Consider the following 19,134-nt stretch of genomic DNA (forward strand, 5'->3'; position numbering starts at 1 on the left):
CATATATATATATATATATATATAAGGGGATATTTAAGATTCTAATTCTACTTTAGTTACAACCCTTAAACTATTCTACGGTGTTTTCTCTTTAATGACCGAAACGATTTAACTTTCTCTCATACGTATACCCAGCACCACATTTGCGTTATCTCTGACTGTTTTTCTGGGGAGCAATTCAAGGACAGAGTCTAGCATTTCCTTTCTTTGTCCGAGTATAAGTGGTCCCTTTGTTACTATATTTCCTCCAACTTTGACCTGTATATCTTACTTGAGTGTGTCATCCACAAAGAGTTTTTCTTTTTAAAGGGACAGGACAGTTTGAAACTTTTAGAAAATCGATTCTTTTTCGTTTCAAGTAGTAGTTTGAACTCGTGGAATTAAAATACAAAAGATTCCAGCTTAAAACAACTTCCTTTGGGATATAAACGACGTGAGTCCAGCCGTATGTCTACCTACGTCTAACGCATCGGTCCTTGGCCGAAAATCTTTCGCTGTTTAAAGCGTGTAGGGCCAATTCTATGGGTCCTAGTGGAACAAAGGTCAACCACTATGTGACCCTCCTTTTTGTAAATTTGATTTCAACGTTTCGGTAGTGGAAACTCGAAATCCTTGTAGCCGGACTGGTTTGGCCAGCGTACCAGTGAACATCGTTTCGACGGAAAGCATTCGTTCCATGGAAAGTATTCATTATGCATAAAGCAAAAGGGATAAATAGAATAGGTTGGTGTGCATCAACTGCTCATGTAAGTGGGAAACGGAAAAGAAGGCGTTCACAGAATGAAGTTGAAGGCCAAGCGGCTTCAACAAGTGTGTCCGCAAAAAAGCAGAGTGGCAATGTGATGTAAGAATCCATAAAGTGGTGTGCTGAGGACAACAATCTCTATGTACGAGAAACTGAGCAGTGATCACTCGAGAACGCTAATCACTGTGTGAGTGTATTCATCCAAAACGAGAGTTTGAACAATTGATATTCAGTTTTAAAAAATTTGTTTAACGGTATTGCAAAAATTATTGCTTATATTGCTGTCAGTATTTTCAATACAGATTTTTCTAGTGCGGTAATTATTGACAATTATGAACGTAACAATAAGGTCAACAGCTATCGGAATATACAACACGCTCGACGAAGAGAGGACACAAATAGCTAACTAACAAACGTTTGAGAGTTCCAAAGAAGGTCGAATCGCCGGTGAATCCCTTCGATTAGCCTTGCAAGAGGCCGAAATTACAGCAGAGAGTTATATATATGAAGCAGGAATGGCTGATTAGTGGTAAGTGAAGGATACATATGAAAAATGACGTTATGAAACTTTAAACGCGTTTCTCTCGAAACTAGGTTTTTAGAAACGGTGTGCAGGATATCTCGAAATCTAACTAACCGATTTCTATGAAATTTGGTATGTATCTTTAGTGTAACATTAGACATTGGTGATCGAAATTTAAAAAATATTTAACACTTTTCAAAAATATTAAAAAATGCAGAAATTTTTGGTATAAATTCGATAGATCAACTACAAATAATTGCTATTTTCATAATTTTCACAGAAATGGAAATGTTCGATCGTCAATGCTTAGAGAATACTGTGTACTTTTAATTTTTTTTTTGTTGCAGCTGATACTGCAATTAAAAAAAAAATTATGTAAAATGATGACTGGAAAGTTAAATAAGACTCTTTTTTCTCGTTTTTTAAACGTTGTTTTTTTTGTACTTTATAATGTGCTAAAATAAACCACAAAAGCTTATGTCAATTAAATATGTATTCTTTTGTATCGTATTTCCAACATATTAGTGATTTTTAGACTTGTAAACTGTCCTGTCCTGTTCCCTTAAGAGGGAATTCTTGTTTAGAATATGATTTCTTCGGTTTTTTTCGAAATAAGAAAAAAAAACTATAAATACACTAAACTGGAGAACACTGCTAAGCAAAGAAAAATTGTACATATACAATCGTGTATGGAGAAAAATTTGTAAGAACATATTTAGTCAAAAATGTTGCTGTTTTATGCCTCTCAGAATATGCACTTGTATCGTTAACAGTTTGTAGATATTAAGTTTTATACAAAATTAGAACGCTAATTACTAAATAATTTTTTTACGAATAAAAAAACTCTTTGATAATCATTTACAAAGGAGGGTCTCATTAATTTCGATGATTTTTGAACATGTTGTAAGAACCAACATTTTTAACAACTTTTTCTATACATACAACCGCGACTCTGTTTTAGTTTCTGAATTTCGTAAAAAACTATAAGATACTACTGCAATAAATGTCGCCCATACCTACGCATCTCTAATAATGTATGTATAAGCGTTGGATCGCTGATTGTCTACAGTTTTTATAAACATATCGAGTAGGCCGGTAATGGACTCGTATAACGGGTATAATTAAAAACTCAATTTAGTTAGTCGGGCGCTTCACGACGTATAGTATAGAAAAAAATTATTGAAAATGTTAATTCCTAAAACATGGTCAAAGATTACAGAAATCAGCGACACAGCTGTCCTCTTTTTCTAAGTAATCATCAACTTTTCTTTTGTTACTTCTAAGTATGGTAGAGTCTGACTAACAGGTACAGATTTTACTCCGAATGTATGTAAATATGTGAAAAAATTCTTCAGCTTGAGCGAGCAAGAAGAGCGTGAAAATAGACTAGCAAGATCGAATTTCATTCACTAATAAAAATAAAAATTTTTTACGTCACATTGTACCTTCTTCGAAATATTTTCAACGAATTGTTAAGACTTTCCCCATGGAAAATGATTCCTAACAAGAACTTATTCAGCCAATTTTTAATTACATGAAATTGAAATCAATTTATTAACAATACTCTGATGAAGATACAACGAGAAATATGAAAGTTTTTATTTGCATTGGTTGGCATACCGATACGTGTGCGGCATCGCTTTGAAACTTGGCGAACGAGCTTTTGTAATACGAAACTCATTCGCTATTACGTTCACTCTTGGTGCATCACGTTCGCTAGTCCAATCGAACGTTTCATATGTGATTAGGTTTCACGAAAAGTCTTCGCGTAATGTGGGTCACCGATTTGGTTTAAATTTTGTACACAGTTAACGAAAACAGTTGACTCTCGAACAACACGGTTTTCATCAACGTAAATTTGGTTTTACGCAGGTTATTTGCGACTTTCGAAGTTGCCGCTAAAAATCAAATTCTAGAGTAGATAATAACTTTGCACATTTGTAGATTTAGCATTATAAGCATTAAATGTAGCATTGTAAGGACTATTTAATGTCATTAGTTTCTGAGATTTTATGATTTGAGCTTTATTTATTATTGCCGTTAATTTATTTCAAATAATTATTGAGTACCGTTGTGGTTTATCGCCAGCATCCGAAGATTCCCACGTTGGAGATCGAGGTTCGAGCATCCATCCGTGATTAATCATTTTTATTATGTATTAATTTTTTGCCCATGAAGATATATAACTTAAAATAAATTGTAAATAAAATTTCTTAATAAAAACATTTATTTTCCCTACTTTCTTATATTAGTATATATTTATTACAAAATAACAAGAATATTATGCAAGAGGAACATATTAAACCTTCGTCAACAGAGTCTGAAAACAAATGGAACATAATGAGAGAAAGCTTCGTCATAGAATAAATATAAGAAAGTACTTACTTATTGTTGATTACGACAGTGATACTTACCGTAGAAACAGGGAAAGTATAGGTCACATCGACATCTTGCACATCGAATAAGTGGAGTATTATTACATGAATATTTGCTTTTTGTTAATAAGTCTTTTGGAAAACAGACCTGGTTAATATTTTCAAATATTTCTCTCTCCGTGCAAAAGCCAGCTGCAAATCACGCGTACTTCAGCATAGGCAATTAATACTTACACGAGTGATAGGTTTTGTATTTCCTGTATATACTGATAATTTATATTTTTGTGTTCTTTCTATAGTAAATATTACAATTACGGAAAACTGTTATTAGTCTGAGAAAGCGTAGAAAATTAAGTTTCTTTTATTAAGAAATTTTATTTACAATTTATTTAAAATTATATGTTTTCATGAGCGAAAAAATAATATAAAATAAACGATGGATTGAAAATAAATTATTAATTACGGATGGGAGACTCGAACTTCGGACCTCCGCCGTACGAATCTTCGGACGTTGCCGCTAAACCACAACAGCATTCGGTAATTATTTGAAATAAATCCGTAGTCACAGCAGTAATAAAGCTGTGATTGCAAACATCTCAAAAACTATTGAGTAGTTGTCCTTATAACGTTACACTTTCTTAAACCGGATGACTAAATCTACAAACGTGCAGTTTTAACCAAATCAATGACTCGAAGGACTTGCACTCTCCTTGTTAATCTTACCAATATGACTCTTTCTTTCCTGGTTATGTCGTGCATAGGTAATTTTTGCTAAAAATTTTACACGATCCCGTGTATTTTAATTTTCCTTGTCGTGGTCCAGATTTTGTTCCAATCTTTTTTCACCAATGTGCGTAATGCAGTGGTGAGATCTTGGTAGGGGATGGTTTTTTAAATTTCGTTTATCGGAAAGTTGCTTCTTTAACGGTCTCGTTAGTTTTTTCATTCCTCGTTACTCTTTGATGAGAATTTATCCATATACATATGTATTATATCTTGGTCTTTGTTATTGAGTTCGTTATTGAGTTGTATTGTTAGATGTAATCACAGGAAGTCGCTGTTTACTAGTTAAGTTGTCGAAAATGTATGCAAGCCCTTTGTTCGGTTTTGAAGGCATCTGTATATATTTTGCTGTATTGGGGATATTTTTTGTCTGTATTCAAAAATTCAGTTCTATGTTCCAGCTCTATGTTACTTTTTAGTTGTTTTGCCTGTATAGAAATTTTGAACCAAATCGGTGATCCACGATTCAGGAGGCAGAATTCGAGTATATTTGTGTCGAACGCTACACTGGTGTATATTTAAATTAAAAAATGACAAATAAAATTGGGGTACTTTCTACATCAGATTTCAAAGTTGAACTTTATATATCCGCCCCTGTGCAGATAAATCGTCGATACGACGAAACCTTGCTTTGAAGTAACTCTTTGAAGTTGCTGATAGTATTTGCCTTATCTTCGTTTCCCTCCGTCGATAAAGTACATACTTGAGCAAATCTTTTAATGTTTTATTACCAGTGTCACAAATCGAATAAACGATTCTCCAATTATTAAATAATGCATTGTTATTATATGCTCAGAGGTAAAGGAAGAATATTTATGTAATAACTAGTCGATTGATAACAAAATGTGGGCAAAGGATGAGCAGGTATATTATTATTTGCGATCAATCTATCAAATAGTAATTAACTAAATAGGATAAGATTGATTGCACCCTGAAGATATGCAAACGTGTCTCCTTTCGTCTTAGAGTATACTTCTACTGACTGCAGTAGCAATGTAAAAATAATCATTTGAGAAAGAGGAAGAAGACAGTGAATGAGATGCAACAGGGAGAATAAACGAGACACAACGAGATCGAGCGAGTTTGGCACGACATATATACACCTGTTGCTGAAAATTCGATTCCGTGTAACCGGAGTGCATTTCGAATCGAAGGCTGAAGAGAATAGAAAACAAAATGACGTGGAATGGTAGTATAAAAGATACAATGGAAGTTGAGAAGAATGGTGGAAGAGAAGATATGAAAGAGAGGAGGAAAAGAAGTTGGAATTGGAGGAAGGGCTGCATGGAAGGTAAAGAGAAAGGATTGAGTACTATAATTAGGAGAAACTTCAAAGGAAGAGTAAGTAAAACATAGGAGAAGAAGAAGAAGGTGCCAAGAAAAACATTAGAGGATAAAAATATAAACAAGGAAGGTGAAAAAATGTTAGAAAATATAGGAGAGATAGAGTGGACGATTCTAAACGGAAATCTAGCAGGAGAGGAAAAGGGTGAACAGATGTGTACTAGAGGGAGACAAGAAACAATAATAGATTATGTGTTGAGAGACGAGGAGACAAAGGAAATAGTGAAATGGACGAAAATCGGGAAAGAGATGAACCTAGAACATCATTCGATTACGAATAGCAATTACAGGTTGGATAATGATTGGGAGAAAGACATTTAGAGAACTAACGAGTGGGGTGGAGATAGAAGAGGTGGAAATTTTAGAGGAATTGGACAAAACAGAGTAAAGCAAGAACAAGAGATAAATAGAAGAAAGAGGGCTGAAGATGTAAGATGCAGGTAATATCTCTCTAGTGAATAGAGAGAGGACACTGTGGAGAAGAGTCAACGAATATATTACAGAAAAAAGTGAAAGCAATATTTTGCGTAGATATTAGAAAGGGTGTAGAGATATTAAAAAGGGTGTAGAGATATTAAAAAGGGTGTAGAGATATTAGAAAGGGTGTAGAAATATTAGAGAGATGGTTAGGAGAGTAAATAAGCTAGAGAGAGTGAACGAAGAGTGTGAGATAGAAAGAGAGGATGTAAGAAATATATGGAAAAAGTTGCGAGACAAGAAGGCTGCGAGAGTGAATAATAGGGTGTTTTGCGAGTGATGGAAATATGTGGCAGAAAATGGAGAATTGGACGTGGAAGATGTTTACTAGGATATGGGTTGGAGAGCCAGAAACGTGGACAGAGGGTCTGATGGCTCCGATATGGAGGATAAGATCGTAAAGGAATATATAGGGGAGTAACGCTAACATCGACTACATACAAGGTGTGTACAATGGAGTGTTAACGGAGCGGTTGAGGCGAGGCAGGATATAGAAAAAAAAGGGATGATAACGGTGAATCAGAAGAATGGGGACGATAACGTGTATATTTTGAATGACATAGTCAATAAATAGCCGAGGAAAAGGGGTGGGGGGCAACTGGTTGTACTATTTATAGATTTAAAAGCGACGTTCGATTCGGCAGAAAGGGCGGTACTGGAAACTCCGATCGTAGTCTCGGAACCATCGTTTTACTTTAACGAAAAACAATGTCCTGATACTTGAAAAACTAGTGGGTGAAATGTGATCTTCGTTGCTTATTACCTCGTAAACTATTGAGTGTCGGAGCAAACGGCAGAATATTTACGTAGTCTCGTTGAAATTGGTGACTAATATATCATTATGTGTTCCCTACTGAAGATGTAACTTTTGTGCGAAAAATGGATTTCGTTAGGATATCGTTGAAAAGTGTTATTCTTTTTTCAATCCTCTGCCGGCGAATTTCTTTTTCACTAACTTGGTCAACATATTGGGTCTTTCATTTCCGGATTTAATTTTTTGTTGTTTTAAATGCTGAAAGAATCTGAAGAAATGGTGAGACACTTATTAAAGTCTCCAATTTAATGTAAAAAAGATGTATAAGTTTTTTAGGTAAGGGAAATAGGTGATTCGTCCAGAATTTAACGACCCAGTATGTCGACGTAGTGTTAAACAGTGTGTATAAGATTTATAGGAAAGAGTGTTTTGCAATAAACGGCACAAAATATAACTCGGATTTTATTATAGCTCTAATTTAATATAAAAGTGGATAAGGATACAAGAAACGACGATGAAAAGCTACAGAAGAGGGACGAATAATAATTAACAACAGAAACCAGTATTGTAAGCCATTCTTCGTTATAAAATACAATTTTATTTTTTTTTTTTTTTAATTTTTTTTTATCTACTTTTTACTTTGATCCATTTCTCTCCTTTAACTCATTCTAAAATATCGTTAGATGAAACAAAATTTGTTTCGTACTATACTTTATATTAAGTATGCAATCATTTAAACGATGTTACAGGTAATTCCATGCAAAATTTGAAATTTTTTTCAGTAAAATTTCCAATTCTGTTAAAATTTGAATATATTGTGATCTTTAACGATATTTAAGGACATCTTAAAATATTCAAAATTGTTGATTTTATGGCTGGTTGAAAAGCACTGTTCATTTTTGTTCAATAAATTATAGTTGTCGAACTAACAATTGGATAAAAATGAACATTTGTATGATTGCATCGAAGACAAAGGTCTATCGAATAAAATTATTTCGTTGATAAAAATTTCTTAAACAATTCTGTTCGTGACGGTTTAAAATAATATCCGTTTTTTAATAACTGGGATAAATTTAAAAATCTGTAAAAGCTGAAAGTGTATTTCTATTTCCGGTACTCTTTACGGATCAGTTTTGAAAGAAGGTGACATTATAAAATTAACCATATGAAAATTGATCGGAGTTAACACTGCATCGAAGTTTACCTGTCCTATCATGCAATACTAACATTGACCTTCAATGGCCAAGTAGTTATATCTACCATTTTTATTTAGCGGCCCGTCCAAGTTAAGTCTTATGAGACCTCAATCCGCCCAAACGCGATACTAACACATATATATGTCATACGTAACGTTTATGAAACGCTTTACCACGGAGACACTAAATGCTTGTTATAACTTGTTATAGTTGTCATTATAGTGTCATACGATTTTTATGACAACATATGGTATAATATATGAAAAAGGAACACTCGAAAGGGGATGTAAGCGCGCGTGGAGGTGTCTGACTACTGCAAGATCTCGGAAAAAAGTTAACGCTAATTCTTTGCAATAAGTGTTTTGTACAATACGGTTAATAAATATTAGGAGTTCACTGTTTGTTAATGACACTTTCCCCTGAGCAGCGCATCGTTTGAATTTTTTCAACGAGCTCACTCTTTGTTAATGAGTCTGTTAAGAAGATTCGAGCGATGCTTTTCAGGGGAAATCCCTTTTTTTAACGAACAAATTCCTGCTCTACCGTTACTCTTAATACTGTAGTCGAAACAAGATTTAGATACACTCACTTTTCTTACAATTTCCCTTACAGAATATTCTTCTTTGGATAGTGTAAGGATTATAGAACGTATTTCTAGACTTAATTCGTTTTTTTTAGTACAGGAAATGTGCAGTTCCAAGTATTCAAATCGAACCGATTTTGAAAGAACAGAACGGTACGTTTTTATCCGAAGTGTCTCCAGGCTGGATCATGTTTTAAAATATTTATATCAGTCTGAGGAAGACTGCGGAACGCTCTATAATTGATCAGTCAATGTATAATGAAGGAAGGAAGTCATACAAATTATCCGCACGAAGCAGAGAGTAGCGCAATGTTATATAACTTGCGTAAACTTTTATTTATTTAAAAAATGTAAATACTTAAATTGTTCAATTTGGAGTTATCAAGATACATTCCATATGCATGTATTCACAATAAAATTTAGCAATAATCATTTAACAAATAATAACACACGTTACATTTCGTAGTTTCTATAAAATTGGTTTGAACAACAGTGTATATATTACTTCCTCAAATTATTTGCTGTGGTACAATCGTTGCTCCGGCGTTGACAATGATTATACCATATGGTTAATGTGAAAATAAAAAAAAAAAAAGAAATAAAATATTAAAATACTATAAACCTACACATCTGTTATAGTATGTAGGAAAAAATCAGTACCTCAAATGATAACAAAATGGCGGATGCTGAAAAAATTCTTAAAATTTTTGATTAAACAATTCTTATATGCTGTAAAAAAGTCTTATGAACGAATATATTAGAACGAACTCGAAGAAATACAATTGGTCATTGAACTGAGTGTCCCACTCTGCCTTCGTTACCATAGTAAAGAAATAGCTGACAATCGAAATCCGTCAATAGCAGTCGTGAGTGACAGTATTAGAGTTTAGTCAGATATCATTTTTCGATATCATTTTAGTGCACAAAATGGCCTAGATACTTACATAATTATTCATCTATCAGTATTTATTATCACATTCTATTGTACATATAATTTTCATCATGAACCGACAAAATAGTGTAAGAAAATTAATTATCTTAGATATTAAGATAGAATTAATTTCAAAACGAAGAGCTAAATCGAAGCTAAAGCAAAAGCTAAATCTACAACTAGTACAATTTTGAAAAACGAAAAAGAAATGAAAAATACAGTAATCGCAAATCAATCTGTAGATTAAATACGTAGTTCATTTCTGGAAAGTTCAGAAATCCAGGCTGAAACACATTTTTTAACATAGTTTTCAAGCGATCTTCAGCAGTTGAATATATTACAGAACAATTCTCTAAGAGGAGTAGAATTGTTCCTCTTTTCTTGCTTCTAATTTTTTTTCTCTAAATTTACATATATGCAATGTACATGTATACGTAATATGCAATGTACATACATACGTAATATATATATATATATATAAAATTTTCCTGTAGGTGTAGGTAGTGGGAAAAATATCAAAATGGAGTTAATTTTTTTATTTGGAACCCTGCATTTTTGTATTCATAATATTGAAGCGTTTGTTGAGATGAATATAATGACCCATCGTACGATATCATTCCGTGCAGTAAAATGACATAAATGAAATTCATAGGAGTCAGATGAACGCAAGTCGAATTGACGTCATTCGATACGACTAGCCAATACAGCTACGTAGAGTTCAGCTAGCGAATTGCGTTCATCTGACTCCTATGGATTTCATTTATGTCATTTTACTGTATGGAATCATATCACATGACAGGTCATTGTACTCGTCTCAACAAACGTTTGTACTATTATATATAATAGTAAAAATTAATTTCACTTTGACGTCTTACATCATTACACTCACAGAAAAATTATTTATACTATCTAATGTCCCCCACTGTATCAAACAACTTTCGTTAGAACATTCTTTCAATAACTTTAATAAACGAATTAATTCGTTATAAAAAAATTCAAGTTTTTCGCCTTTTAAGCCTACAAGTAGAACTATATTCTCAATTTCAGCAGATTTTTCAGCAAGATTATTTCTAGGTTATTAAGAGCGAGTATTTCGTACAAACCATTTTATTTAAAACTAAAGTAATTTATGGCGCCACTTCCCATAACTCGTCACTAGAGGTATGGGAACCGGGGTGACGAGGTAGAGGGAAGAGCAACCTAGTACTATAATGTTCAATAAGTTTTATCGAACGACAAACTTTATCGAACAACCTAGTATAAGGCAGGGTTTGCTAGGTTGCCTTACTGATGAGTCCACTAGCAGGCTCGAGATGAGATAGGAGCTCATCTTACCTTTCCTTATTTTCACGTACTCACGCTTCCTCCATCACCTTTCAGAAGTCTCCACAAATTTGTATAGGATAGTATAGGACTAGTTTTCAAATAGCTATAAAATAAAGTATTTTTCTAACTTTGTAAGAATCCAAATATTTCAATTTCAGTTATATTTAAAATATTACCTCGAAATGTGTCTGACTTGGAGAATAACTCTCCTTCGTAGACAATGGACATTTTGGAACACGAGCATTCGATACGACGATATGAATTTAGAGCAGGATGCAGACAAGTAGCGCGTACCAAAATTATTTTATCGAGTGTGTACATTTTATTTCATTATACTAAACTATTATAAACGTTGTTGGAGACTAAGCAAGGAACTCATAAACTGTTGGTGCTTTAACCCTTTCGATACTACACGATGGGTGACTATAGTTGTTCTCCACGAGACGTCATTGGTATACCACGGACATTCTCTAATGTTCAATTAAATAAGTTCATTAAGAATTTCTAAACATCTTGTTTTAAAGAAAAGTTTTTTTTTCTAAAAATCTTTTTTTTAGACGTAAGACGTAAAAAAGCTAAACGCTGTTGTTGTAGGGTTAGTAATACTTTTAACTTGTATTATTAATAAGCAAACGAGCTTTTTGTTTTACATTTATGGTGTCCGAGACACTAGTGTAGTATTACATTCTGCAAAAATATACTAAACCGATCGTGGTCGTCGTTAAGTAGATTTAATGTATTGAACACATCCGGCACGTGTTTATACGATTACATGTTAAGTGTATTCCAGTCGCTATCACTGTTTCCTTACTCGTTATGACTATGTTTCATTCTCCTTGTCACTTTCTCAGTTCCTCGAACAGTTTCCTACTGGTTCTGATCGTCTCTAATTTATTTCTCTGGTTTCACACTCTCCCTATGTAAACATAGCCGAACGAACAGATGAGATACAATTGATGACATTTTGTCTGCTCGTTTTTTTAGTTGCAGGTCTCGAGTCCCGATGACAGTGTAATTTAACAGACAGCGCTATAATTTGGAAAAATATCGAGGATAGAGCCATTCCAGGCTAAATCGATCGCTTTTTCTACCGAGATTAGGGATTTCCATGAAATTGAAATGTGTTGCAAACCAAGTAAAATTAAACGGTGTTTAAGTCATCGTCTTGCCGGTTTGGAAATTGTTTAAAAAATACAGGACGTTAAAATTTGCGATGTTCATCCTATTTTTGCGAAAACTATTGATCGTACTCGTATTTTGTTTCTTTTTTTTACGTTTCTGTCGAGAAGACACTTCACCTTTCGTAGTAAATTTTCTTTCGGACTGAACGGTTGTTTTTGTAACGTAAATTTCTTACAAACAATCCTTTTATCAATTTAGGCCAAAGGTCTGCGATTAAAAATCCCGAGAAAACATTTTCCTCATTTCTCGCAGCTTTCTCTGTAAAATGATTTCTAGCGTGTTCGTTTCATAATTAACATCTTAATGAGCAGTTAAACGGCTCAGTGCACCCCGTTTCAGGTAACTGATCCATACGCTCAGCTGGTACGGTCAATGGACTATACTTATACCGCACTCGTGTTATATTGTTTTAATGAGCTCTACAATTTAACGCGACAGCCGTTTCAAAAGCGAAGCTTTTTCAATGGTGTCATTCGTACTGCAAGAACAATTTTTGCGACTCGTTCTACATTAATTTAACACGTTAAACGCAACGACAGTTTTCTATACTTAAGGATGTCCCCGATATTTATTCGAACCGTAGTGTAAATGTTGAAATATTCGATAATTTGTCAATGTAATAGTTTGTTTAATAAGTTTTATCGAACGACAAAACTTATTGAGCAACCTAGTATGCTCTTAATGCAATTTAAAAGTTTACAAGTATTAGAGTTCACGTTTTCTTGAAAGCGCTTTAGAGAATCGTTTATGGTGTTAACCAATAACCAAAATTGTCGATTTTTTTAAATAAAATGTAACTTTATACATAATCAAAGTAGAAGGAAAATAATATTTGTAAATTCAATTAGCATGAAAAAAGTAGCACCAATTAAGAGTAGATCGGTAATCGGCTGGAAATGCTTTGAACGATCAGGTGAAATCATAACAATCGTTTGATTTATTAATCAAGTGTCGAAGACTTTATTACAAAAAATTCACAATTTCAACTCGTTCAAATTAATATAAAAAGGGTTGTCAAAACTGTTCTAGGGGTACAAATATAATAGTAGAATTATTGGAACGGCTATGAGACCGTTTCGGCTACCATTTCGATTGTAAATCTCATTAAAACAATATAATGCGAAAGTTGTATGATCCGCTGACCCGTACCAACCGGATGTGCGAGTCAGTTACCTGAACCGGATAGCGTTCCGACCTTTATCAGCTTATTGAGATGTTAATTACAAACTGAACGCGCTAAATTTACTTATTTTACAAAAGCTCCGTAAAATCGTGCAACAATTTTTCAAAGATTCTCAACCACCTTCAGACCCTAGAACCAAAATGTCTAAAATAAAGATTCATTTATAACCGTCGCGTTGAAAAAAATTCCAACCTGGACGAAAATTTACCACTATCCATCTCAACGAAACGGACGAACAATAAAAATTCATTTCTGTATCCCGTTTTCCCGAAACTGTGCAAAACTCGAAAATTTCTCTATTTTTTCTGTTCTCTTGATTATTAGGTTGTTTGGAAGGTCATTTCGTTTTTCTTCGGTGAAAATGAAACACGATTTTTTTAGAGTGTATAAACATTTTATTAAATTATATATTCTCGATTTTGAAAAACGAAATGACTTTTCGAACAATCCGATAAATTCGAAAACAGCAAAACGACGACACCGAGACCTCCTTACTTTTAATTTTACGCGTACAATACAACCTATTCGAATTTCGTTAAAGTCCCTGACCTCGAGTACGGAAAGTGATATCGATTTGGTGTGGAATGACCCCGTGCATATAACCCAGAATGCCTTTGCCGCGCTCGGCGTGGATCGAGACTCGTAGACACAAGAGAGTGAATGCTCGACGTATTAAAAAATCGGTGCGTAACACTTCGGTACGGTACGGTACGGTACGGTACGGTACGGTGTGTCTAGCCCGTCCCGTGAGGCTACGGGATTCCCTCGGAATCCATAAAACACGATGACGTTACTTCCTGTACCGCACCTTCGTGTCGGCAAGGTAACCGTTAACGAACGATCGAACACGATGATCGTGCATCGTTCGACGATCGAGGCCCCTACCTGCGTCAAGCAACCGTGAAAATCGTGACTCGTTCCCACTCGTTGTTTTCCCTACCGCCTGGCGTACGATAGTATGGATCCGTCCGTCCACGTGGATCGCCCACATGAGTCAGGTGTCGTCACCGCGGTCAATCGTTCGCCGACGGCGGTACGCGAAGGATGTTGGCCCGATCAACCGCGTCCGTAACACCGATCAATCTCTCTCTCCCTCGGAGCCTAGTTTTCCGGCTGGGGTTCCATCGGTGCCGGCTTTGACTTTTCCGCTCCACTTGGACCGCGAGGGCACTCGTCGTCCCGTGTAATTTCGGCCGTTTTCCCGCGCGCGACCTCTTTCAGTCGTAGACACCGAGCGTGCCGTCTCGTGCATTCTCAACGTTACCTATCGATCTCTCGTATCCCTCCGGAGCCTTTTGTCCCGCGGATGCTAATAAATCGCTGTCCACCGGCAGCTAATTCAGTGCGCGTTCGACCGTCGTCGCGGTTCATTTGAAACGCAGGTGCGCTTGGATGCGATTGCGCGTGGGTGTCGGGTGTTGCAGTGGAACCTTCGAAGAAATATAAAGTACGTGAGATGATTTTTCAAGCGGAGTACACAGTGACGGGGCTAGGACTCGCCGTTAGAAACAACGTGAAAATTTCTTCCGACGACGATCTCGGTGACGGAAGTCGCGCCGCGATTATTCGATATCGATCGATACCGTATTAAAGAAATTAAAAGAAAAACGATTTTCGGGTTCTCTCCGGGATGAAAATGTTCCTCGATTTTTGGCATCGACGTGACTTATGCGCCGCTATTTATAACAAACTGATTCATCGTTTTTTGGTTTACAATTTGTAGCTAGTCGTCGAATAATTGTCCGCGATTGGATCCCGTTCGTCGATCGTTCTCGCATAATGTCTCAGCTTGAGCCTGGTTTTTATCGCTGGATTAACAACAATCGAATTGAAAGTCACGGAAACACTAAATGTAGATTATTGCCTTTCAGACTCGATTCTACGAAGCTGATTATCGGATTTGTTAGCAACGCATTTGCGAAAGATGTAACAAGTCCGCTCGACTCGAATTGCAATTCATCGCACGAAACGGTGATTCGAGAATGTTGAAAGTTTCGCGGAAAATTTTACCCGTAATTATGAAATTCTGAAAAAAAAAAAGAATGTCTCCGAAGTAGATGTTACTCGACGGTTGTGTTATTATTTTCTCGTGTTTCAAGAAATAAATTAAGAAATAGTAAACACTCGTTTCCAATGGGTTTGTGTAGAGCAAACGAATTTAATGGTCGCTAAATAAATTATTATTTCCAATGTCTTGTCCCTGTTTGCGGACTCAATTCAGAACGCATAACGCTGAATGAAATATACATAGTGTATCGTTAATGATTAATCGATTATTTATGCGGTAATTCTACGTGCAAAGATACACCGGAAACGTGGAATAGATTCTCTTTCGCATGATGCCTCGTTTTCGAGTAAATCGATTTTGAAACTAGCCGGGACACGCGTGCGTTTTCTTAAAATGCAGGTTAATGTATTTCCTTATAAATTTATATCACGTTCTCACGCAACGTGAAAAAAATAATAATTTGCACTTAGGGGTACTATTTTCCTTATAATTATTTTACATATTTTACGTATAAACGTACTAGAGAGAGCTCAAGGAAAATATTACCAGTATTTATAGAATTAATTTTTTGGAAAATGGAGACCTGCGCTCAAGAATTTTATTTCACGTTTTCTCGATTTATCAAAACTTGCGCAATCAATTCTTGCACGGTTTTACCGCTTTTGTGCGGCATCTTGCGTGTAGAATGATTATAGCAGGAAATAAAACACGATAAATCAAACAATACCTGGAATAATAATTTATTTTCCAGTACAATGTTTTTTTCCTTCTTATTTTATCGTTCCGATTTTTTTAACCTTCCAGTAAAATTAATTGAAAAACATATGCTACTACACCGCTGGTCTATAAATACTCTATAAATCAGGAATTAAGTTATTGATACTTATAAGTTCTCAATATGATATATCGAGATATACCATAGCCCTGATTACTAAATTAATAATTTTTATTCGTAAATGTTGAACTTTCAATTATCTATTCCATCTGTATATATTTTCTTTTTATGTGCTTTTGTTTCAAAATTTTTCATTCCGTTACCATAATTATATTGCACATATGTTTTCGTAATGTATGTTTCGCGAAGAAAGTTTAAAAATAGTACCGAAACGTTGAAATTAATCAATTATTCAGGAATTTTCAAATTTCTTTATTCTTAAAATCATCGAGAGAGGAATCACTTTTTCTGTTTTTCAATTCATTAAACTTAGATCGGTAATTTTAACGATGATTAACGATTCGAAGAAATTTCTGGTTGTTATTTCAGTTTGCAATATTTTTGTATAAAGAAAGACAGTTGTTGGGAAAGACTAAACGCCTATTTAAATATTACGTGGTATATTATTAGCGTTTGTTATCGTCGGTTGAATTTTTCTTTGCAATAATAGTTCGTTCTTAGTTTACGTGACGCGGGTTAAAAATTGATTTTTTCCTTGTTTCTACAAGGCTGTCTTTAATTTCATAAAAACTACTTAGAATGACATTACGTATTTCTACATTATTATGTTTCCTTCGAACATTACCTAAGTTTCATTTAATTACAACTAACTTACCAGCAAGTAAGTTGTTATAGTAAGCTAAAATTGAATAAAAAAAATAACTGCAAATATTATAACACTACCTAACGAATTAGTATTTCCAGATAATAATATATTAGAGTAAGAACTACTTTAGAATAATGTGGCTCAGAAATAAAGTATAAATTAATTTGATTGTTTTTGTCGTACGACTCGGAAAAAATGTCCATTTTGTATATACAACATTAATTAAGACGGCCCATTACTTTTATTATACTGCCATTCGTCGCTCTTTTTATTCTTTATTCATTTGTTTATCGTAAAAGAAAGTATACGAATATTTTTCGCGAACAATATTTCTGTTTCGTAAGTGAATAAAATTGAAACCCGATGAATTTTAAGTTTCAAAGCGGTAACAGTTATTCATTCTGGAAGTTATACTTGGCAGACGTTATCCTAGAGTTAAAGCATCGTGGAACGCAAACAAAAGGAAAGGAAAAGATAGCAATGAAAAAGATTTTCTTTGCTGATAAAAGAGTCATTCTTCCTACGAGAGATAGCAACAATTATTTTTGAAATAGTATTACGACCCAGAAACGACGAAATATAACACGGAAACTAAGATAGGCTTAACTCTATCACCGTATATCGGCCACTGAAGCCAGGAGTGGCATAATCGTTCGATAATTACAAAAGTACCAGATACTGGTGGGACGATTATCGACGATATAGAGTATCGCATTGTTTCTACTTTTTTTTCCCCCTTCGCGGAGATATTCCAGTGAAAGTTTAGTCTTCGATCGCGCGCGTCAGTGTTTCTCAAATTTTTCTGTCCAAGGCTCGTTCGAACAACGCACGTAACTCGTATCACTATCCCCTCCTGGAACTCCTTTCCATATCGATTAGTCATATTTTACCGTCAGAGACGACGAATGTCGTTTAGAAGCGAACAAATGTAGATTAGTCGACTTCACAGTTATCGGTAGTGTAAAAATTCACGACGATTAAAAATGAAAACGAATCAAAATTAATCTCGTTACTCTTCAGTGAGATCGGTTCGCGAACAAGAATTCTTTTAACACTAGAATCATCGACAGATTTCGTAATATTAAGATGTACCTTGTATATATTTAATAGAAAAGGAAGAAGAATTTATTCATGTAATTGGAGGGAAAAGAAGAATTTATGCAATTGATTACACGCGTAGAATAGAAAAATCATAACGTTTTCGGAGAACATGCCATGGAATTTAAAATAAATTTTATTATCAGAGCAGTTGAAACCAGTCGTTTTGACCGGTTGGTAAATCTAGTGTTAACGTTATGTTCAGCTATCTGTTGTCTTTTAGATCACGTGTAAGTAGATGATTGTAGCATAGTTTGAGTAACCCTGGCATACGCGATCAGCTGAGCCATTGATTTCCTCTCGAGTGTTCTCCGTGCTTTGTATCGCAATCCGGTGGTTCGATAAATATCAACGATAATAGTGACGTTGATTCTTATCTGCCAATTAATTCAGAGTTGTTGGGACATTGTATGAAATTGTGTCAAAGAGGTCCGTTGATTCGCGGATAAATTACTTGGCAATTTATCGTTACAAATTTTCGATAGACACTTTTGATCAATATGTATTTGCTGGTACTCGAAATTAATTTTGTACGATTTTATTTCAATGGACGCTGATATGAACTTGCCGCTAAAAACGATCAAAAATATTGTATTTTTGATTACCTGGAAGATTGAAACGAAATGGTAAATTATTGGGTTAAAACAAATGGTAGAAACACAACCGATATTTACTTCTCTTCAAAGTACGCCTTAATTATGGGATGAATTTTTAAGAAAATTTTGAGCTTCGTTTGAGTCGATTTAAATATTGTTCTTGTTTTAATGATCTGTTCGTTCTAATGTTTTCGATCGTAATTTCTTTGTATAATTTTAGTCATCCTCGGTGATACAACAATTTATAATAAGTAAAAAAAGTACCAAGATTATATAATTATTAAAAAAAAGTAGGTACTACTCTTATTCTAAATCCTATCTTTCTTTTTTTTTTTTATAATTATTTAACTTTGATTCGTTTTTTAGTCATTATAGATTTTTATGTTTCGTGGACAAAAGTTACGGTGAAAAATGTTCTGATGAATTAATATTCAAAAAAACAAGCGACTGCTTGACTCGAAGACACTTCATGTATAATTTATCCTACGC

General features: G+C 34.5%; 1 protein-coding gene and 2 long non-coding RNA genes across 3 annotated transcripts in view; all 3 read left to right on the plus strand.

The window, feature by feature from the left end:
* LOC143149616 (uncharacterized) overlaps positions 1–19,134 on the plus strand; it is a 42,329-nt gene that overhangs the window by 3,413 nt on the left and 19,782 nt on the right. The window lies entirely within an intron of this gene.
* Positions 108–1,427, plus strand: LOC143149394 (uncharacterized). The gene is made up of 3 exons (XR_012992767.1): positions 108–932; positions 1,058–1,274; positions 1,340–1,427. It is a non-coding gene; the product is annotated as an uncharacterized LOC143149394 (long non-coding RNA).
* Arms (Ankyrin repeat-rich membrane spanning) overlaps positions 14,368–19,134 on the plus strand; it is a 66,760-nt gene continuing 61,993 nt past the window's right edge. The window contains exon 1 of the mRNA XM_076317186.1: positions 14,368–14,849. The gene's annotated coding sequence lies outside the window, so the exon portion shown is untranslated. The remainder of the gene's footprint in view (positions 14,850–19,134) is intronic.

The sequence above is a fragment of the Ptiloglossa arizonensis genome, chromosome 7 (assembly GCF_051014685.1).
Source record: "Ptiloglossa arizonensis isolate GNS036 chromosome 7, iyPtiAriz1_principal, whole genome shotgun sequence".
Lineage (NCBI taxonomy): Eukaryota > Metazoa > Arthropoda > Insecta > Hymenoptera > Colletidae > Ptiloglossa > Ptiloglossa arizonensis.